Source organism: Hemiscyllium ocellatum, chromosome 34, assembly GCF_020745735.1.
Source record: "Hemiscyllium ocellatum isolate sHemOce1 chromosome 34, sHemOce1.pat.X.cur, whole genome shotgun sequence".
NCBI lineage: Eukaryota > Metazoa > Chordata > Chondrichthyes > Orectolobiformes > Hemiscylliidae > Hemiscyllium > Hemiscyllium ocellatum.
Window position 1 is genome coordinate 8136741 of NC_083434.1, and position 23136 is coordinate 8159876.

At 42.2% G+C, this 23136-nt stretch overlaps 1 protein-coding gene across 4 annotated transcripts in view; it reads right to left on the reverse strand.

Annotated features, from left to right (window-relative positions):
• ripor2 (RHO family interacting cell polarization regulator 2) overlaps positions 1-23136 on the reverse strand; it is a 247139-nt gene that overhangs the window by 190572 nt on the left and 33431 nt on the right. Inside the window, exon 1 of one of the 4 annotated variants that reach the window (XM_060850026.1) lies at positions 7397-7522. The exons of the other annotated variants lie outside the window; for them this stretch is intronic. The gene's annotated coding sequence lies outside the window, so the exon portion shown is untranslated. Of the gene's footprint in view, positions 1-7396; positions 7523-23136 lie in introns of those variants that run through there. 4 annotated transcript variants of the gene reach the window in all.

Below are 23136 nucleotides of genomic sequence, written 5' to 3' on the forward strand. Positions count from 1 at the left end.
GATTACAGGCAACACCAAGCCCAGAGCAGAGCTATAGCAAGAGGCTGAAGAGATTCTACCTGAGCGAACATTGAAAGCGCAGACCCAGAAGATGCACTGTCACCTGCCTCTTCTACAACTTCTACTAGTCCAGTGACCACCAGGTAATCAGAGGGTTTGTGTTTGGGAACACAATGTGGTGGGAGTACTGCACTCATGGCCCAGCAGGTGAACAACATTGTGACAGTCAAGTGTTCAGGACTAGGCCCCTACTCAAACTGATGATGGGCCTGCGATCATGGCTACTACCACAGGAAAGGACAGAGGGACATGTGGTGGAGATGCCGAGGTCTTGTCCATCTTTGTGTAGATGACGAAGGTGTTGATGCAAGCCACAATGCTTGCCATGTCTGAGGCATGTGAGCTCATGGTTTCCTCCAATGGAGAGTTTGATGATGGCCATGGAGAACTAGGTCAAATAGTTGACCCATACATGCTCTGATCTACGTTCTCTCTACCCATGGATACCATATAGCAGTGGTAAGGGAGAAGAGATTGAGACACCAGAATCTGTCTCCAAGTGGCCCTCTTTCTCAGGGAGACAGCGAAGTGACAATGAACACTATTGGCGGAGGAAAAGTGTATCTCAGTGTGCCCTACTGTGTATGGAGTACTCAGTGTACAGAGAATGCTCAATACTGCCATGATTAACCAAGGTAATAACACAGCACACTGCCTCAGCCTTTGAGGCAAAATGGCTGCAAGGAGAAACCTAAAAAAAACAAAGGTCATGATTGAGTTGTAAAAATGTTAAATTTGTCACATGAATATCACTCATCATATTGGCTTAATTTCACTAAATGTGTGTACCATCATCATATTTTGGGACTAATTTATTCAGAGAGCTAAATGTACTGGCACAATCCATGGCTGGCACACAATGGCTACAGGGCAGTTGGGAACACAGTCTTTATTTTTGAAGAAATGATGTGCTTGCCGTCACTGTACATTAAATCTTCATGTTAATGTTGAATGCTGCACTTGTCAACCCATGAAATATTGCAATTCCCACTAAACATATTTCCCGATCTTACAGGCTCCATTAAATTCTGCTCATTATCTCGGTCTCTCTCCCCACAGACATTGTCAGGCCAACTTTGTGTTCAAGTTTTTTTTATTTGTATTTCAGATTTCCAGCAACCATAATATATTCCTTTTTTATAAAGATGATCATCCACACCCTCAACTGTACCTCTAAATATAGCCCTTCGTCATGCAGCTTCCTTTCACCCAGAGAGCTACAGAAGCTGGGTCAATTTGTCTATGAAGATTTAATCTTTTAGATCAACTCCACTCCAAGGATTCTTTTCAGGTTGGTTAATTCTCTAGCTCGCGACTGATTGCCAAGCTCTGATAGCAATCCTATAACTTTCTGCTAATTCAGCAACAATAGGCCGTTTTATCTATAACTGAGTCAATCACAATGACTGCATATATCTCAAATGGCGTGTTATACCTCTTTTCAGGCCTGTTACTAGGGAAACAGTGTTGACAACTTCCCAGCATATACCATAACAGAAGGTTAAAGTAATACAGATGACTTTTGAATCCTTAAATATTCTGCCTGATTTAAAGAGACAGTGATTAAAAAATAACAGCATTTCTTTTTCATTTTTATAATCAGCATGACTAGGATATAGGCCCACAGGAAGCCCAGAGCAGCAACAACAATGGACACCATGGAATTAAGAAAGGTACATTGGCTCTGGCAAACTTGCACAGTCAGGTAGACCCTATCCAGGTAGGTTGGAGGCAGAGTGTGGAGTTTTTGACAGTGACATTTGCCACTGAGTGTTCTATAAGCTACAAAGTACCTGATCAGGAATGCTCCTGTTGAGTCTGTAGAGAGCCTGACAAGATACATTTGATGATCTCCCTACATTACATGCCCCTCTGACAACTCCTCACCACTATCAACAGAATACCTGCAAAAGCAAGACAACACTCTTAAGTAATCCTGAACTGACTTTACAAGAGTTTCCATTGATCTATGAGTCAGAAGGCCAACCTCAGTCTTCTCCAGCCCTACTTTCATCAGTGAGAGACATGGAGGCAATAGGTTCTTCTCACACTGCCTTCCAATCTGTTTATATGGCTCATCACATCCTCCCAGTCATTCCAGGGAGAGGTTGGGATTACGTTCCACTCAATGTATGGAGAGACGCAAACAACGATGGGAGTAGTGGATGGTTGCATTGACGTGATTTTGCATACATTTATTAAGAAAATAAGAAATACAAGTAGTGGGCGGCATGGTGGCCCAGTGGTTAGCACTGCTGCCTCACAGTGCCAGAGACCTGGGTTCAATTCCCGCCTCAGGTGACTAACTGTGTGGAGTTTGCACGTTCTCCCCATGTCTGCGTGGGTTTCCTCTGGGTGCTTCGGTTTCCTCCCACAATCCAAAGATGTGCAGGCCAGATGAATTGGCCATGCTAAATTGCCCATAGTGTTAGGTAAGGGGTAAATGTAGGGGTGTGGGCGGGTTGCGCTTCAGCAGGTTGGTGTGGACTTGTTGGGCCGAAGGGCCTGTTTCCACACTGTAAGTAATCTAATCTAAAAACAAAGTAAGTGTTAGCTATTAGGGCCTGTCAAACCTACTATACTATTCAACATTGATGACTTTCTACTTTAATTGCATCTTCCTGCAGGGTCCTAGCATCCCCTAATTTTGTTGATATCTAAATATCTATCGACCTTTCCCTTGATTACACTCAATAATTTAGCATCTGCTCTTGCACTAAGAAATTCCAAAGATGCAGCAGCTTCACAGTTAACTTTCCCCTCGTCTCAATCCTAAAGGCCAATTCCTTATGAGATTGTGACGCCTAATTCTATATTCACACGCAAGTGAAAACAACTCTGCAGCATCTACCCTATTAATCCCTTCAAGGATTTTATATACTTCAATGAGATTGCCTCTTATTCTTTTGTGTACTCCCTTCAGAGGACAAACCCACACCCCAAGAATCAGTTTGGTACAGCTGCATAAGCTGCTAATGCCGGCACTGGGTGATGCAACGTGCACATGTAAAGATGTTCTCTACGTCATCTTAAGTGAACGAAAGCAGCAACCAGTCATGGATATGGCACTGATGGAAGGTTTGAGGAAATACTGTCGGGTGGAGGTTGTGTACTCTGGTGATGAGTCACTGGAGATCAACAGTCCTCACACCTGCTGCTACACACCAGAGTTAAAATCCCTGTTGTTCCACTCAGTGGAGAGGGTGAATCCTGAATCTCTAACATTTTGATTTGATCACTGGTTATGAAGTGGGCACTTTTCAATTTTAGTTTAATTTGCAGCATTGCCGGAATGTACATTACAGCACAAGGCACTCTGACCAGAAAACACAGTGCCTTTGTTTTGATATTTTATGTAGAATATGTGGTGCTAACATTTAAGTGCTCCATACCAAGGGAATTTCCTAACCCTCCCTGACAGTGTCTCTTCACTGCCATTCCTTTACTGTGATTGTTTCACTGCCCTGTGCGGCACCCTTCTGGAGCTAGGTGCCAGGGACCACGGCCCACACTAATCCTGCTCCTAATGTCTATCCCTCCCCTGCTGCTCACCTCACCACCTTCTCACCTCGGTTTCAGGCTCGCAGCCACAACCGGATCTCTGGGCTCAGCCTCCTTGGTCCTCAAAGGGCACCTTCTGACTTGATGGCAGAGGCCTCACTCACAGCCTGCCCACTCTCTGTATCTGTTGTCCCTTCACTTCCAGTATCCTCCATTATCCCCCTCTTATTTCTGGCCACATCGGCAGAACTAATGCCTCCTAGAGGGTGATGGTAGGGTACATGCACAGACACCTGGCTAATGGTAGTCATGGTGCATGAGCAGGAATCTCCAGGTAATGGTGGTAGAGGTGCTTACAGCAGCGTGCTGTGGTTAGCTGATGTCAGGTAGCACAGGAGCTACTTTAATTGTCTGCACATAAGCAGCTACTGTGTTGGCAATATGAATAATCTCTGCAGTTTAGCAAACCTGTAGATCCACAGAGTCAAAGAGATCTACAACACAGAAAAAAAAGGCCCTTTTGCTCAAAGTTTTTGCGCCAGTCAAAAGCAGTAACCTGCCTATTCTAATCTCATTTTCCAACACTTGGCCCATAGCCTGTGAAATAACTCCACAGAGGCTAGTATCCCATCACCAAGCCACCAATTGTTGACATGTGCACAGTACATGGGTTCTGACCAGCCAGCTCAGAGCCAGTCCCTAGTGTGAGGAGAATCCGGGAGAATCCTGTTTGTATCCTGGATCAGTGGTGCTGGAAGAGCACAGCAGTTCAGGCAGCATCCAAAGTGCAGCAAAATTGATGTTTCGGGCTAAAGCCCTTGATGCTGCCTGAACTGCTGTGCTCTTCCAGCACCACTGATCCAGAATCTGGTTTCCAGCATCTGCAGTCATTGTTTTTACCTCATGTTCATATCCAACAACCAGGGCTCCCTGTTTGGCAGGTGACTGCCCAGGTTAGCAATCAGGGAACTTACACTCATACAGACAGTGAGTTGCAGATTCTAAACACCTTCTGGATGAATTTTATTTCCTACTCTCCTTCTAAACCTCTTGCCCCTTTTCTTAAATCTATGACCCCAGTCATTGATCCCTCTATCAAGGGGAAATGTTCTTTCCTGTTTAGCCTGTCTAAGCCACTCATAATTTTATGGATCTCAATCATTACTCCCTCAGTCTCCTCTGCTCCAAGAAAATCAACTCTAGTTTATCCAATCTCCCTTTACACCTAAAACTTTCCTGTCCAGACAACATCCTGATAAAGCTCCCCTGGAGTGCCAACAGTGCAATTGCATCCCTCCTGTGAAGGGGATTCCAGAACTTCATTCCTCTAGCTGTGGCCTCACTAACATTTTTACATCTCCAGCATAACCTGCCTGCTCCTAAAGTATATGCCTTGATTAAGAAAGGCAAGTATCCCATATGCCTTCTTAGCCACATTGCATGCCTATCTGCAACCATTAGGGACCAATGGACATTCCCAAAGTCCTGCTGTTCAGCAGGCATTCCCTTGTTTCTCCTACCCAAGTGCATTACCCCATACTTACCAGATTAGAGTCCCAGTTGCCACTGACCAGCCCATATGTGTATCCTCCTGTAATCTAAAGCTAGCCTCATCACTATTTACCACCCCAATCATTTTCATGTCATCCGCAAACTTACTGATCAATCCTCCAACATTTAAACCTAACTGATTTCTATTTATCACGAACAGCAAGGATTCCAACACTGATCCCTGTGAGACACCAATCGTAAAAACATAGCCCAACCATCACCCTCTACTTCCTGCTACTTAGCCAATTCTGGATCCAATTTTCCAAATTTATTGGATCCCATGGGTTCTCATCTTCACAATCAGTTTCCCATGCAGGATCTTGTCAAAAGCCTTGCTGGAATCTATTTGGGTTATGCATTGCCCTCATCTACATACCCACTGCACTCTTCTAAAGGTTCAACCAAGGTGATCAGACATGAGCTCCCCTTCATCAAAACCATGCTCACTATTCTGAATTAACTTTTGCCTGTTCAAGTATAGATTAATTCTGTTCCTCAGAATTGCTTCAAATAGTTTCCCCATCACTGAGGTTAGGTTGACTGGTCTAGAATTTTCTAGTTTATTTCTTCCTCCCTTCCTAAATAATGCTATCTACTTCTCCTTTAAAATCATAAAATCCCACAGTATGGGAGCAGGCCATTTGGCTCATCAAGTCCACACTGACCCTCTGAAGAGCATCCCACCCAGACCCATCCCCTTTCCTATCCCTGTAACCCTGTATTTCCCATGGCCACCCACCTAACCTTCAGGTCTTTGGACTGTAGGAAGAAACCTGGCCACCCAACGGAAACTCACGCAGACACTGGAAGAATGTGCAAACTCCAGCCAGTCCAGGTCCCTGGCGCTGTGAGGCAGCAGTGCTAACTGCTGAGCCATCATAGTGCCCCTTCGCCTGGAACTTAGAAATTATTGTGTTCCTTCCAAGTCTAGTGTGTCCTTCCTTAGGTACAAGAGCAGAATTGTAAATAAGGGTGTGGTCTCTCAAAGGCCCCATACAATTACAGTGAGACTTCTCCCCTTCTTATACATCAGCTTCTTTGTAATGGAGGCTAACATATTATTTTCTTTCATTATTATATGCTGTACCTGCATGTTAAATTTCTGTGATTCATGTTCAAGGACACCCAGATGTTTTTAGTGGGAATGCAGAAGTCTAATCTGTAGTCCATACAAACAGGCTTAAACAAAGCTGCATTTAGATGAAAATTTTGCTTGTTTTCTTCAGATTACATATTTCAATTGGGATGAATGAGACAAATCATTCCGTCATATATGAACCAATTAATTTTAATAGATTTCTGCCTTGGCCATACACAGTTAATAACAAAATAAAAATATCCCAGAGGGCCAAACAGTTATGAATCCAAATGTGCAGGTGCTCATTTAACAATCAAATTATGTTTTCCAGCTGACCTAGTCCTCAGTTATTGCAAACGCATGGTTACTCTAAAAAAATTAAACTGCATATAGGGAAGGCTGAGAAGCAAGACTAACAAAACACAGAAAATAGAAAATCTGTATCTGCAAGCTAACCTAGATTCTGTTTTATTTTGTCACCTTTTGGTTTGGTTTGATTTGATTTGATTTGATTTATTATTGCCACATCTACCTAGATACAGGGAAAAGTTTTGTTTTGCGTGCAGAGCATGCCATACAAAATGGATTAGGGTAACAGAACAGAGCAAAGAATACAATGTTACGGTTGCAGAAAAGGTGCACCAAGAGCAAAATCAACCTTATATTCTCCCACGACTACTCCCAATACATCATTAGAATTGAGAAAAGCAAAATACATTTGTCCATATCAGCACCATAAATGTTCTGAAAAACTTCTTGAAGTTTTGTGGTCTGTATTTCTTACATTCTCGACCTTACAAACACCCTTACATCAAGTCCATGATTATATAGGGCAGGAAGAAAGGTACAATAATATAGTACCGTTGCTTGCTGGGTTAGGTTGATAAGCCCACAGTAGATATTACTCCATCATTTGATGGAGGAAAGCAAAACAAATCCTGTTACATTAGTACTTTAAAGCTCTAAGTAAGAAAATTACAGCTACGTTTCAGTCGTCAGGCAAAGGAGCTTTATGACTCATCTTGATTAGTCCCAGTATGATGAAATGTTTGTGATTCAGCTTACTGACAATGATTTTTGTTTGCCCAATATTATAATTTTCTGCCACTCTAGCCAATAACTCACTTCAATTTACACAAGAATAAATTATATGAAATTAATGCTTCCACCCTTTGGTATCTGGATGCAAAGCAGTGTAGTGCCTACCTGAATAAATATGTTATCATGTCGTCAGAATTTGTTCCTGCACTCTGCTCCTTCAAAACAACATTTCCTTTGTGCTGAGGCTCTTCCACTCTTGTGCTTTTTTTCTGTGCTTTTCTGAAGACCTGTGTAGCTTCCCGTCAGAATTGTACGCTTTTTAACAATGCAGCACAGATAGGGCACCAAGTCAGATACGCAACATCTTCTAATTGGCTTGCTCTGAGTACAGTGTTTAGAAATTTAATGCTGATGAGGGAATTACACTCCATCATATCACCATGATGACAGGAGCAGCCTGAGTGCAAGCTAAGCATATACCTACTGTTGTTCATTGTAATATGCCAATGAAATACAGTTCTACATCATGTCTACAAAATTCAACTTAGCAAATTAAATCAATCCTGAGCAAAACACCATAACAGCCTTGTGAAAACAATCAGGTGATGCTACTGAATAAAATGTAGACTAAGGGCAAGAGATATTCTAAATTAAAATGAAAATAAATAAAGGGAATGGGGCTGGTACTCACAAGAAATACGGCCACAGAACAAAACCAGCAAGACGTTCCAAGTGAAAAGAAGGCAGACTGACATCAGACAAACAGCACAACATCTTTCATATTCAAATTTTAATCTGCCTCTTTCTTTGTACTGCAACATATTTCATGGCTTTGCTGGGGAGATAAACTTTCTATTCAACATAATTTCCATTTTAAGAGATCAGAACTCAGTAATATTGTTGCTAAATTGCTTGTCATTAATACTTAATGACATTTTAAGTCTAAAAAAAGTCTAATAAGTAACTTCTTAAACATTTCAAGCCTTATTAAATTTGCAGAGAAATCCATAAATGTTTGAACCTATTTTACTATTTCCTCTGCCCAATTAACTTTGAATCACAAAGCACTGTACTTGTATATCACTATTCTGTTTACAAATAAGCTACAACCACCGCAGTGCCCAAAAAAAAGGTGCTGATAGAGAACTTTGATTGGCCGAATAAAGATAAGAAGGCTAACAGAGTCAGTAAGTAGCTGTAGGTTAATTACTCCAGTGGAGTATTGAGTATTTTTGCAAAGGTTAGATATAAACAAGAGCCTGGTACTTCATTTTGTTTTTAAGTGCAGTACATTTGAAATCCAGGCATATATTATGAACCATCTGAATCTGACATCTTGTGCCACCCACTCCCTACACCTCTCATCTCTCTTCCGCTCTTTCCCATGTTGGTTGGAGTGTGGGGGTTGTGGAGTGGGCTGTGGAGAGGATGTTAAATTAGTCTTTGCTGGTAATGCAAAACAAGTGACAATGTGTTCCAACATGTTTCACATTCAACTTGACTTTGTTTATCATTGAACTCAACAGAAAAGAAAATCAGTAAAGGTATAAATTATTTTTCATCAATAGTCTTCTGTCAAAGACTAATCTAACTCCATCCTTTCACCAAGTCGTTGGTCTCTCTCTTTCTGATTTGGGATCTTTCTTATACCCAATGGGCACAAGATTGGAGGCAAGCAGGGAAAGGTCTTCTTCATCACCAGATGATTTTCTGGATTGGGGAGTGGGTATGTGTGGCTAGGCGTGCACCCCAAAGGCTTCCTATCATCCCTCCAGCTTCAAGAACTCACTCCTTGCCCCTATTGGACAGTGAGCCGACCCTGTGGACACTACATGGTCCAAATCTTCCACTTGTAGAGAGAGTGGTTGGGCACTTGTAGTCATGTGTCCACCAGCCAATTAAATATTTATGCATGAAGAGCTGAGGAAGTCACAGAAAGTCAACTTCCCCACCATTACCTCAGAGTTAAAAGACTGGGCATAAAAGGAGACATTCACAGAATCCCTACAGTGCAGAAGGAGGCCATTTGCCTATCAAGTCTGCACCAATCCTCTGAAGAGCATTTCACCCATCCTATCCCCATAATGCCATTTACCACAGCTAATCCACCTAACCTGCAAATCACTGTGGAGGAAACCAGAGCACCTGGTGGAAACCCACACTGACACAGGGAGAACGTGCAAACTCTACACAGAGTGTCATCCAAGGCTGGAATCAAAGCCAGGTCCTGGACACACCAGATGGCCTTCTTCTTTAGAGACTGCAATTTCCCTTCCCATATGGTTAAAGATGCCCTCCAACGCATCTCGTCCACATCCCGCCCCTCCGCCCTCAAACCTCACCCCTCCAACCGTAACAAGGAAAGAACCCCCCTGGTGCTCATCCTCCACCCTACCAACCTTCGCATAAACCACATCATCCAAAGACATTGCCATCACCTCCAAAGGACCCCACCACTCGGGATATATTTCCCTCCCCAACCATTTCTGCTTTCCGCAAAAACTGTTCCCTCCGTGACTACCGGGTCAGGTCCATGTCCTCCAATAACTCACCCTCCTCTCCTGGCACTTTTCCCTGCCACCGCTGGAATTGTAAAACCTGTGCCCACACCTCCTCCCTCACCTTCATCCAAGGCCCTAAAGGAGCCTTCCACATCCATCAAAGTTTTACCTGCACATCCATTAATATCATTTATTGTATTCGTTGCTCCCAATGTGGTCTCCTCTACATTGGGCAGACTGGACGCCTCCTAGCAGAGCGCTTTAAGGAACATCTCCAGGACACCTGCACCAATCAACCACACCACCCCGTGGCCCAACATTTCAACTCCCCCTCCCACTCTGCCGAGGACATGCAGGTCCTGGGCCTCCTCCACCGCCGCTCCCTCACCACCCGATGCCTGGAGGAAGAATGCCTCATCTTCCGCCTCGGAACACTTCAACCCCACGGCATCAATGTGGACTTCAACAGTTTCCTCTTCTCCCCTTCCCCACCTCGCCCCAGCTCCAACCTTCCAGCTCAGCACCACCCTCATGACTTGTCCTACCTACCTATCTTCCTTTCCACCTATCCACTCCACCCTCCTCTCTGACTTATCACCTTCAACCCCATCCCCATTCACCTATTGTACTCTATGCTACTTTCTCCCCGCCCCCACCCCCCTCTCATTTATCTCTCCACCCTGCAGGCACCTTGCCTCTATTCCTGATGAAGGGCTTTTGCCTGAAACGTCAATTTTCCTGCTCCTCGGATGCTGCCTGACTCGCTGTGCTTTTCCAGCACCACTCTAATCTAGCTTCATTCTCGCTGTCCAAGAGAAGGTTTGGAGTACTCCAACTCTTGTTACCTCCTCTGTACCTGCCATCTGCCACTTCCATCCCTGGTGATGATGCCATCCATATGAAACAGGGAAAATATCCAAGTGCTGATTAAGAATGGCTCTTAGGGGTTCCCCTCCTGGCCATTTCAGAATTCTTGTTGATGTGGCCATACCCATAGTTATTCACACATCACTCTACACCATTACTAAATACCTTTTATTTCCTCCATCATTCTTGACACATGCTCTATTCTCCTTGCCCTAGCTTTGGTGACCTTTGAATCACCTCCGTCACCTTTATTCAGCTACTATTGACCCTCAAGTCCCCATCAGTGCAGAGAAATACAACCCAACAGGAAATGCAATGTTACGGGGATGGTGTGGGTCTGGGTGACTCGAGAGAGACTCAATGAGCCAAATGGCCTCCCTCCTCACTGTCGGGATTCGATGATCCTAAGGAAGGTCACCATGTCCATTGCACTGCATGCTTAAGCTGTCCTGAAGCTGAAGGCACATGTTTCTCATTTGCTGAATCCCTAATATGGAGGGTACATTTAATTCTGACATGGTTGCCTTTTGATGAGCATGTCTGAGAATCAAATGTATTTATTTGATTCACTCGTGGGATGTGGGTATCATTTGTTGCCCATCCATCATTGTTCCTTGATAAAGTGGTCACCTTGTGAGTTACCTTCTTGAACTGTTGAATGTATTTGATATATTAAAGAGAGTCCAGACACTTGCCAAAAGGCAGTTTGAATCCTTCTCAGTCTATTGTCTATTTAATCCCATAGTTTCACCCCACCATCAGGAATCTGAGTTTTGACAATAATGCATATCTAAGTGCCGCATTCACCTTATTTCCTGCTCCCCAGATCTTCCCAAGATTCCACCCATAGATTGGGGTTCTGATTCCCATTTGACCCAGAGGTTGAAGCTCTGGTGGAAAATGTTGCCCCAACATCCATTTCCTCACATTGGTTTGGGAAATCTCCATAGCTTAACAAAGCCTAATAAATAAGCATTTATTTTGTTGTCTATAGCAGCAATACACCTTGCCACATTGTTATTGTTTCTGGTCTGCATCTTGGAAGAATTGATCATTTGGGTGTAAGGATGTCAGATCATTTCAATTGGAGTAATAACAAATTTGAGATCCCTTGCAGATGTCAACTTTTTCCCCACCTGGATTTTATTCATCCAGCTATTGGAATGCATTCAAATATGGGTCCAATATGTCTGCCATAGAGTCATGGAGATAGAATCATTGAGTTGCACAGCACGGAAACAGACCCTTCGGTCCAAATCATCCACGACGACCAGATATCCTGAATTATTCTCATCCCATTTGCCAGCATTTGGCCATATCCTTCTAAACCTTTGGAATTCATATACCCATCCAGACCCTTTTAAATGCTGCAATTTTACCAGCCTCCACCACTTCCTCTGGCAGCTCATTCCATGCATGCACCACCCTCTGCATGAAAAAATTGCCCCCTGGGTTCCTTTTAATTCTCTCCCCACTCACCTTAAATTCTAAACCTTTACAGGACAAAGGTTGGAGCTTGTGAATTAAGTTTTTTCTAGTAAGGATTAATTGGGCAAGTGGAAGGATGATGAGTATTTTCTGGTTTCATGAGCTGAGCAATTGTAAGAAAAAAAACAAAACCAGAGCTTTGTCAGGTTTAAGGATATATAATTTCACTGAGAATTGAATCTGCAAGTTAGGAAAGATATTAAATATTCCATGTGGGAAATATTGAATTTTCATATTTCTGAATTTAAAATGCAATTCCTTGATATTCAGTCTGATCAAACCTGAGCTGTAGTTTTGTATGGACTCTGTGAAGGCTCAAATTGCAGGGTTGCCTATTAACTGTAAAGACAACACTCTATCCCTACAGTGTTGGACTAAGACTGTCACATCCCCTTCAGCATATGACTGCCGCACAATTAGCAGGCACAGCTGTGACATGATCTGTCAAGTCTTACAAATTAGACAGGAATATCAGTTGGTTCCCTTCCTCCCACGTCTCTTCATCTGTGCGCGTTAAATGATACTTCACTTCTCTTAACAAAATGAGATGCACATATCTTGAAATTAGCTTGTTATTCTTGCAAAAAGACACCTTTTTCAAAAGTTTCACAATTTTTTCATTCGTTCATGAGTCCTGGATGTTCCTGACCAGGCCAACAATTATTGCTCATCTTTAAATTAACACAAAATAAGATCTTATTGTGGCTTTCTATTGAGTTTCAAATTAGAGCAATTTCAGAAAATAAATCACAAGTCATGCATATAAATATGAGGCATTCCTTGAGACACTTGACCTGAATTTCAGTGACATCGTATCTAGGTTTCATAAGTGACTGTTACCACCCAAAAATATTAAGAACAATATACATTTTAAAAAATCATGAAAATATAACAAGCTTTAGGATGTCAATTGTAAGTCATGTAACCCAAGATCATGTGAGCAATTTTCGTGGAACTGAGGCATCACTGTCTCTATCTATAATAACTCACTTTGAGTGCCATGTAATTCCTTTTCAGTCACACATTTATGCACCAGTGCACACTAGTCTCTAGAACATGACAAGGGCATTAAAATTGTAGCTTAGCAATGACTCCAATCATTGAGTAGCTGTGATGTATAGTAATTAATTCACAATATATACAATAGAATTTGTCCATTGTCCTTTGCTGGTGCCAAATTGTTTTAACCATAGTATTAATGTGACAATGGAGTCAAAATTGCAATGCTTCTGTAAATCTCTGTGTTATTATATAACAGAAGACAGGTCAATTAATTCATGTATGGTATGTTTAGAGTTCCAAAGATCTGCTAGTAATCATGCTCATACATAATAAATGTAAGCTATTTTGTTTCCTGTAAAAAAAATGAATCTACTTCAAGAGTAATTAAGTGACTGTGAGATGCTTTGAAATATCCTCAGGATGTCAAAAGATTTCAAGAGTCCAAATTATTTAGTTTATGGGAAAGAAAATGCCGTTTATCAACAAGACTCTGTTTCCTGTTGGCTAACTTAAGCATTATGGAGGTCTAATGATAAAAATAAACAAATTCCACAACACAATACAATTAAAAAGTTACCAATCAAATCATCAGTGTTTAAGGAAGACAGATGAGCCAATGGTCTAATTATAAATAAAAAGAACTACATGAAAGAGGAACTGTTACTTATGCTACAGAGATCTGTTTAAGAGGTGACTGCAGCAAACAGGGCACAGCCAGCTCACTATATTGATTTGTATTTTACTCTCTAATCAGTGGAAGCTAAATCAGGAACTGATTGCCAGTTAAATTATAATGCTAGTAAACAATTTGACTGAAATTTCAAAATAATCCCAAATAGCATAGTTGAACTCATGAGAGTTGTGCAAGGATTTAATTGGATAGCTCCCTGAATATGGGCGCAGGGATTGCAATGTGAAATTAATCTCTGACCACTGATTACAGTTGCCACAACATCAAATTTGTGCCGTCTGTTCATTTTCCTGATTGCTGCATTCAACCAGCATTATCCACACTGTTATTATATTGGCACCAACAACATACGGCCTTCAATCACAAGTGTCTACTCACAATTCAAGGCAGCTGCCACCTTGTAAAGAGTACGTTGCTGTGTTTTCGACAGCCTGCCATGCAAGATCCAACAATGGCTGACTACATTAAAGAGCGTGCACTCACATTTTCAGACACTTCACTCGAGGTCTTGGTGAAAAATGGGAAATCCCCTTTCAATCAAGACCACCATTCCATCACATTTCCTAATTGCTTGTTAACTTTCTGCATTGCTCGTACAAATATACCCAAGTTTCTCCAAACATCAAAATTTACAAGTTTTACACAATTTTAAAAATTTTTGCATTTCTACTGTGATGACCAAATTGAATAGCCTCACATTTCCTCACAATATATAGAATATAGTATAGTACAGCACAGGAACAGGTCTGAATTGAATTGAATTGATTTTACTGTCACATGTACCGAGGCACAGTGAAAAGCTTTGTCTTGTGAGCAATACAGGCAGATCACAGAGTTAAGTAGCATAGATAAGTAAATAATAGGTAAACATCGGCAAAAACAAAAACACAGGTACAGGCGAATGTTAAAGATTTGTGAGTCTATTCAGTACTCATGCAACAGTAGGGTAGAAACTGTTGCTATACCGGCTGCTGCGTGTGTGGTCAGGTTTCTGTACCTTCGCCCCTGATGGTAGAGCTTGTAGAAAAGCATTGCCAGGGTGGGATGGATCTTTGAGAATGCTGGCAGCCTTTCCTTGACAGCGGGCCTGGTAGATGGATTCTATAGATGGGAGGTTGGCCTTTGTGATTGTCTGGGCCGAGTTCACCACTCTCTGTAACCATCTCCGATTTTGAACGGTACAGTTGCCATACCAGGTAGTGATACATCCAGACAGAATCCTCTCCATGGTACACCTATAAAAGTTGGCAAGGGGATTCGCCGTCATGCCAAATTTCCTCAGCTGTCTGAGCAAGAGGAGACGTTGGTGGGTCTTTGTAACCAGTGTGTCCACATGAAGAGTCCAAGAAAGCTTGTTGTGGATAACCACTTCCAGGAGCTTGACACTCTCCACTCGTTCCACCTCTGAAGGTCAATAATGAGTTTCTTTGTTTTTGCCGGCATTGAGAGCTAGGTTGTTCTCAGTGCACCATTTTTCCAGGTCTTCCACCTCCCGTCTGTAGTCTGTTTTGCCGCCATCTGAGGTTCCATGAAACAAGCCGCAGCCTATTCAACCTCCCCATTTAGTTATAGAGTCATAGAGATGTACAGCATGTAAACAGACCCTTCAGTCCAACCTGTCCATGCCGACCAGATACCCCAACCCAATCTAGTCCCACCTGCCAGCACCCGGGCCATATCCCTTCAAACCCTTCCTATTCATATACCCATCCAAATATCTCTCAAATGTTGCAATTGTACCAGCCTCCACCACATCCTCTGGCAGCTCATTCCATACACGTACCACCCTCTGCATGAAAAAGTTGTCCCTTAGGTCTCTTTTATTTCTTTCCTCTCTCACCCTAAACCTATGCCCTCTAGTTCTGGACTCCCCAACCCCTGGGAAAAGACTTTGCCTATTTATCCTATCCATGCCCCTCATCATTTTGTAAACCTTTATAAGATCACGCCTCAGCATCCGACACTCCAGGGAAAACAGCCCCAGCCTGTTCAGCCTCTCCCTGTAGCTCAGATCCTCCAGCCCTGGCAACATCCTTGTAAATCTTTTCTAAACCCTTTCAAGTTTCACAACATCTTTCCAATAGGAAGGAGACCAGAATTGCATGCAATATTCCAACAGTGGCCTAACCAATGTTCTGTACAGACACAACATGACCTCCCAACTCCTGTACTCAGTGCTCTGACCAATAAAGAAAAAGCATATCAAATGCCACCTTCACTATCCTATCTATCTGCTACTCCACTTTCAAGGAGCTATGAACCTGCACTCCAAGGTCTCTTTGTTCCAGCAACACTCCCTAGGACCTTACCATTAAGTGTATTAGTCCTGCTAAGATTTGCTTTCCCAAAATGCTGCACCTCGCATTTAACTGAATTAAACTCCATCTGCCACTTCTCAGCCCATTGGCCCATCTGGTCCAGAACCTGACATAATCAGAGGTAACCTTCTTCGCTGTCCACTACACCTCCAATTTTGGTGTCATCTGCAAACTTACTAACTTTACCTCTAATGCTCACAGCCAAATCACTTGTGTAAATAACAAAAAGTAGAGGATCCAGCACCGATCCTTGTGGCACTCCACTGGTCACAGGCCTCCAGTCTGAAAAATAATCCTCCATCACCATCCTCTGTCTTCTACTTTTGAGCCAGTTCTGTATCCAAATGGCTAGTTCTTCCTGTATTCCATGAAATCTAACCTTGCTAATCAATCTCCCAAGGGGAACCTTGTTGAACACCTTACTGAAGTCCATTTAGATCACATTCACCGCTCTGCCCTCATCAATCCTCTTTGTTACTTCTTCAAAAAACTCAATCAAGTTTGTGAGGCATGATTTCCCACGCACAAAGCTACGTTGACTATCCCTTTGCAGTCCTTGCCTTTCCAAATACATGTACATCCTGTCCATCAGGATTCCAACTTGCCCACCATCAAGGTCAGGCTCACTGGTCTATAGCTGGCTTTTCTTTACCACCCTTCTTAAACAGTGTCACCACGTTTGCCAACCTCCAGTCTTCCGGCACCTCATCTGTCACTATCGATGATACAAATATCTCAGCAAGAGGCCCAGCAATCACTTCCCCAGCTTCCCACAGAACTCTAGGGTACACCTGATCAGGTCCTGTGAATTTATCCACCTTTACCCGTTTCAAGACATCCAGCACTTCCTCCTCTGTAATATGGACATTTTGCAAGATGTCACCATCTATTTCCCTACAGTCTATATCTTCCATATCCTTTTCCACAGTAAATACTGATACAAAATATTCATTTAGTATCACCCCCATTTTCTGCGGCTCCACACAAAGGCCGCCTTGCTGATGTTTGAGGGGCCCTATTCTCTCCCTAGTTACCCTTTTGTCCTTAATATATTTGTAAAAACCTTTTGAATTCTCCTTAAATCTATTTGCCAAAGCTATCTCATGTCCCCTTTTTTCCCTCCTGATTTCCCCCTTAAGTATACTCCTACTTTCTTTATATTCTTCTAAGGATTCGCTCGATCTATCCTGTCTATACCTGACATATGCTTCCTTCTTTTTCTTAACCAAGTCCTCAATTTCTCTAATCATCCAGCATTCCCTACACCAACCAGCCTTGCCTTTCACCCTGACAGGAATATACTGTCCCTCGACTCTGGTTATATCATTTTTGAAGGCTTCCAATTTTCCAGCCATCCCTTTATCTGCGAACATCTGGCCCCAACCAGCTTTCGAAAGTTCTTGCCTCATACCATCAAAATGGCCTTTCTCCAATTTAGAACTTCAACTTTTAGATCTGGTCTATCCTTTTCCATCACTATTGTAAAACGAATAGAATTATGGTCACTGGTCCCAAAGTGCTCCCCCACTGACACCTTGGTCACCTGCCCTGTCGTATTTCCCAAGAGTAGGTCAAATTTTACACCTTCTCTAGTAGGTACATCCACATCCTGAATCAGAAAAGTTTCTTGTACACACTGAACAAATTCCTCTTCATTTTAGCCCTTAACACTATGAAGTCTCAGTCTATGTTTGGAAAGTTAAAATCCCCTACCATAACCACCCTGTTATTCTTACGGTTAACTGGGACGTCCTTACGAGTTTTTTTTTACCAATTTCCCGCTGACTATAAGGGGAGCAATAAAACAATCCCAATAAAGGTGACCATCCCATTCTTATTTCTCAGTTCCACCCAAATAACTTCCCTGGATGTATTTCCGGGAATCCCCCCTAAGTACAGCAGTAATGCTATCCCTTATCAAAAACACCACTCTCCCTATCCTGTTGCCCCCCTCCCCCCCACACTTTCTATCCTTTCTGTAGTATTTGTATCCGGGAACATTAAGCTCCCTGTCCTGCCCATCCCGGAGCCATGTTTCTGTAATTGCTATGATATCACAGTCCCATGTTCCAAACCATGCCCTGAGTTCATCTGCCTTCCCTGTTAGACCTCTTACATTGAAATAAATGCAGTTTAATTTACTAGTCCTATCATGTTCTCTGCTTTGATGCTGCTTGTCCTGACTGTTTGACTCGCTCCTGTTCTCAACTGTACCAGTCTCAGATTGATCTCTTTCCTCACTATCTCCCTGGGTGCCACCCTCCATCTTATTTGTTTAAATCCACTCGAGCAATTCCAGCAAATCTCCCTGCCAGTATATTAGTTCCCTTTCAATTCAGGTGCAATCCGTAATCCGGCATCTTCCCGACAATAGGCATCAGGCTTGTAATTTCCTGTTTTCTCTCCATCCTTTCTTGAAAGCAGTATTAAATTTTCTAACCTCTAATTTATTAGGACCTTTTCCAAATCTCAGGAGTTTTGGAAAGCCACTGATAGTGTATCCACAATCTCTCCTACCCCTTTTAGAATACTAGGATATAGGCCATCAAGTTCCGAGTTGCTGGATTTTGGAGTTTCTCTGTAATGTTTTCTTGGTTGATATTCATTGCCTTAATTTACTTACTTTCATCAGAGTTTTTGTTACTCTTTACATCTGATACGCAACTTTGATCTTCTTTTGTAAAGATATGCACAAGGTATTTGGCTCACTCTGTGTGGCAGCAAAAGCCTGTCCATTTTCATAGAGTTGATGACTCACAAACAATTTGCAATTACTAAGTCAGCTTCTTGCTCTAGTGGTTAGCACCTATTCATTTTGAGTTGATTGACAGATAGCAGCCACTGCCAAACAGTTTCTGATAACGAGATGTCTTTTCTATAATGTTTTCTCTGTTGATATTCATTGCCTTAATTTACTTACTTTCATCAGAGTATTTGTTCCTCTTTACATCTGAAGTGCAACTTTGATCTTCTTTTGTAAAGATATGCACAAGGTATTTGTTCAATATCTCTGTCATTTCATCATACCCAATGAGAATTTCTCCTGTTTATCATTATAAAGAAACAATGTATACTTTAGCTACTGTCTTTCATTTTGTTTGTAACAGTCCAATTCTGTATGTGTATTCCTGTCTAGCGTACACTCATGTGATCAATTTTTGGGTGGTCCTTTGCTGCTTCCTAAAACAGTCTCAGTTCAAAGACCATACCCTCATACTTACATGATTGGCATTTTAAAGCTCAAGATTCATGCTTATGATTAATGTATGTCTTTTTCAAATTTAGTATGGAATTCAATTGTATTATGATCATTATTTCCCAGTAGATTGTTCACTATAATCAATACGAACACATCTTACCTCATTGTACAGTATTATAGCTAAAATGGTTTTACCTCTGGTTGGTTTCAGAGCATTGTTATAGGAAAAGGTCAGGAAGGTCTTCTATAAATTCATCTTCCAGAAAATCTTTTTCGGGGAAGTAAGGACTGCAGATGCTGGAGATCAGAGTTAAGAGTGTGGTGTTGGAAAAGCACAGCAGGTCAAGCAGCATCCGAGGAGCAGGAAAGAAGTTTCTGATGAAGGGCTTACGCTCAACTCTCCTGCTCCTCAGATGCTGTCTGACCGGCTGTACTTTTCCAGCACCACACTCTTCGATGCGTTCCAGAAAATCTTTGCCAATTTCACTAGTCTGGTCCCTATGAAGATTAAATTGTTGCCTAAATATCATATTGTCTTTGGTGAAGCTCCAATAGTTTCTTGCCTAAAGCTCTACCCAATGTTATATATCCTACTGTGGGATCGATGATCTATTCCACCAGTATCGTCTCACCCTTGTTATTCTCAGGAGCCAAAATCACCCTTTTATTAAAAAATGGCAGTATTTTATAGTTGATTATAAGGGCTAACTCTCCTCTATTTCCATTCTCCCTTTTTAAAAATGTTGCATATTCTGGAATATTTATTCTCCAATCTTGGTTACCTTGTCAGCACGCCTCTGACATGGTGATTACATCCTGAATCAGTGATTTTTACATCTACCATTAGTTCATCGGCTGTATTGAGGAAAAGTGACTTCCATGTTCTTTTTGCTACTGTTCCCTGAACAGACCACACTCTCTGATGCATGTTAAACTCTGACCCTTCCTGTCCCATTCAGCTTGGACTTGTTTGTGTTGATGTACTCCTCAATTGTCTCAATTTTATCCTCGCATTTCTAAACCTGCTTCTCCCGAAACCTCCTATTAGTCTGTTGGTTTCAACTATGATTAGGAGATGCTGGTATTGGACTGGGGTGTACAAAGTTAAAAAACACACAACACCAGGTTGTAGGCCAACAGATTTAGTTGAAAGCACTAGCTTTTGGAATGCTGCTCCTTCATCAGGTGGTTTCAACCATGTTTTTAAACTTACTCAGACCATAATTACTGCTGGTCTTATCTTTCTGTGCCCTCCTATGACAGTGATTATGACTGCACATATAGCAATGATAGACTTTTCCCTTGTCTTTTTCCTTTATATTTCCAATTGCATTTTATGTGCATGCTGCCTCGCAGTCCTAAGCCCTCTGTGAAGTCTTAGTTATATGACTCATCATGACACCATTCCCAGGGAGGTTTAGGAGAACCATCGCAATGTCATGGTTCCCTCGTTCCTCATATTTGTGCCAGTGGCCCATGAATAGTTATCCATTTCTTCCAGACCATTCTCCCACACCAACTTCATTTGCAAGTTTACTGATGACACCATCATTATAGGTTGGATCTCAATGATGAGACTGAATTAAGGAAAAGGAGAGATTGAGTACTTAGTGGCACAGCACTTTGGGACTTACATTGTGGCTGAATATAGCCCCCACCAGCTATAGTATTCTTTGAACCATAATGACATGATCATCCACCCTTCATTTGCTGCTCTCACATACACAAATGGCAAGAACCCCAAACCTGTTCATAGAATCCATTCAGTGTGGAAACAGGCCATTTGGCCCAATGATTCCATACTGACCCTCTGAAGAGCATCCTACCCAGGCCAATCCCCATACCTTTTCCCTCTAACCATGTATTTTCCCATGGCTGACCCACCTAACCTATACATTCTTGGACTGTATGGGTCATTTGCAAGTTTACTGATGACACCACCATTGTAGGTCGGATCTCAAACAATGATGAGACAGAATTCAGGAAAGAGATTGAGTACTGAGTGGCATGGTGTAAAAACAACAAGCTCTCCATCAATGTCAGCAAAATTAAAGAGCTGGTCACTGATTTTGGGGAATGGAGTTGAGGGCATGCTCCTATCTGCATCAATGGCGCCAAGGAGGATATGGTCAAGAACATCAAACTCCTGGGAGTGATGATCATAACGATCTTTCCTCGTCCACCCACATTAACATGATGGTCAAGAAAGCACAACAACATCTCTACTTCCTCAGGAGGCTAAGTAAATTCAGCACGTCCGCATGCTTTCTTCCCAATTTTTACATAGGATCCAAAGAAAGCATCCTATCTGGATGTATCACAATGTGGTTTGGCAATTGCACTTTCTAAAATTGCAAGAAACAGCAGAGTCATGAACTTAGCCCAGTCCATCATGCAAACCAGCCTTCCATCCATTGACTCTATCTTTCCTTCTTGCTTTGTTGGGAAAGTGACCAACATCATCAAAAATCCTTCCCGTACTCTTCTGTTGGGCAGAAGATATAAAAGTTTGAATACACATAAAAATAGATTTAAGAACACCTTCTTTCCTCCAGTTATCAGACATTCGAATGTTAACTCTGATCTCTCTTTCTCTGCGATTGTAACATTGTTGTGTCGCACTGATGCACTTTGTACAGTTTGATCTCCTGTGTAGTATGCAAAACAATATGTTTCATGGTACCTTTGTACACGCGACAACAATAAATCAATCAACTATTCTTTGAGCCATACAGTCAACTTTCTGATCTTATCAAATACTCCATGTCAATGTACTCATAGTTCAAGCAGGATTCTATACATTATTGCCCTTGTTGTTTTGATTTTTAATTAAGACCTTAGTTGCTAATATTTGCTTAGCAGAACCTACTCTTTAGAACTAGCTCTGTATTGGTACATACATGTATCACAATAAGTGGACCCTTTGCCACCCATTCTCGGTCTCCCTGCAAGTTGATGACCTTAATGCTGGTGCTGGTCAGGCAACACAGCATTTTGAGACCCACATTGTGGCTGAATATAGCCCCCACCAGCTATAGTATTCTTTGAACCATAATGGCATGATCATCCACCCTTCATTTGCTGCTCTCACCTACACAAACGGCAAGAACACTAAACCTGTTCATAGAATCCATACAGTGTGGAAACAGGCCATTTGGCCCAATGATTCCGTACCGACCCTCGGAAGAGCATCCTACCCAGGCCAATCCCCCTACCTTTTCCCTCCACTCCTGTATTTTCCCTGTAACCTAACTGACACATTCTTGGACTGTATGGGTTAATTTAGCATGGCCAATCCACCTAACCTGCACATCGTTGGACTGTGGAAGGAAAACAGATCACACAGTGGAAATCCACGTAAACAGAAGGAGAATATGCAAACTCCATATAGACAGTTGCTTGGGGGTGGAAGCAAATCCGGGTCCTTGGCATCGTAAGGCAGCAGTGCTAACCACTGAGCCACTGTGCTGCCCCTTGTAGAAACAGCAAGAGCTGGACTGAATTTGAGCTAATCTTTACGAATGTGTATAAAACTAGCAAACAGAAATCACCTGGATCGCATTCTTGTCTCATTTGCAATCAGACCCTCGTATCCCTCACCTTGGACCAAATCAGACCTACCTCACCTCTGGTATGACTGCCTCCTGAACAAAAATGTCTCAGTAAACTTTCCCCTTCACAGTGTCTGAAGCTTTGACTCTGAGCTAAGTTGCTGAAACATACGGCAGATGTAATTGCAATGGATCACATTGGCGAATATTAGCTCCCAAATGCTAGATTCGGAGCAACACATTACCTCCTCAGTCATTTTAATTATGTTGTAATTAAATAATTGGGTT